Raw genomic sequence first — 1,358 nt, forward strand, 5'->3', positions numbered from 1 at the left:
GGAGAGGGAGACAGACAGACGCGGAGAGGGAGACAGACAGACAGACGGGGAGAGGCAGCAAAACGCGAAGAGAAGAGCTCTGCTCTCTCTGGTTTTGGTCCTATTTCCCCTTAAAACTAGGGGAGCGCGGAGAGAAGCAGATAAACCAGAGGAGAGGAGAGTAACTCGAAAAGGAAAGCGCAGAGCAGGGCAGGTGACAACGAAGCACTATGCAATATTCTGAGGGCCCGCCCCACCACACACACACACTCACACTCTCACACACGCACGCACTCACACGCACACAGTCACACACTCACACACACGCACACACACTCACTCACCACTGTCACACCCACACACACGCATACAGATACACACTGTCACACACACACACGCACTCACACGCACACACTCACTGTCACACACACACACTCACGCACACACATACACACTGTCACACACACACATGCATACACATTCTCACACACAATCACACACATACACACTGTCACACACACACTCATACACACACACATGCATACACGTTCTCACACACACACATACACACACTCTCACACACGCATGCACTCACATGCACGCACTCTCACACACCCATACTCACACACTATCACACACACAGACACACGCACACACTCACACACACACATACACACTGTCACACACACACTGTCACACTGTCACACATTCTCACACACAGTCACACGCACACACACATACACTGTTACATACACTCACACACACATATATTCTGTCACACACACGCATACACACACACTGTCACACATACACGCATAAACACTGTCACACACACATACACACTCTCAGTCACACACACACGCATACACACCCACACACTCACACACTGTCACACATACATGCATACACTCACACTCTGTCACACACACACTCATACACACTCTCACAGTCACACACGCACGCACTCTCACACACCCATACTCTCACACACTATCACACACACTCACTCTGACACACGCACGCACTCACACACACTGTCACACACACACATACACAGTCACACACACATACACTGTCACACAGTGTCACACACATTCTCTCACACACACCCACACACACACTGTCACACACTCACACACGCACATACACTCTCACACACATACACTGTTACACTCACACACATATATTCTCAGTCACACACACTCACACGCATACACACTCACACACTGTCACACATACATGCATACACTCACACTCATACACACTCTCACAGTCACACACACACTCATACACACTCTCTCACAGTCACACACACACACACACACTGTCACACATACACGCATAAACACTGTCACACACACATACACACTCTCAGTCAC

This window comes from Oryx dammah, unplaced genomic scaffold (assembly GCF_014754425.2).
Source record: "Oryx dammah isolate SB20612 unplaced genomic scaffold, SCBI_Odam_1.1 HiC_scaffold_13, whole genome shotgun sequence".
Taxonomy (NCBI): domain Eukaryota; kingdom Metazoa; phylum Chordata; class Mammalia; order Artiodactyla; family Bovidae; genus Oryx; species Oryx dammah.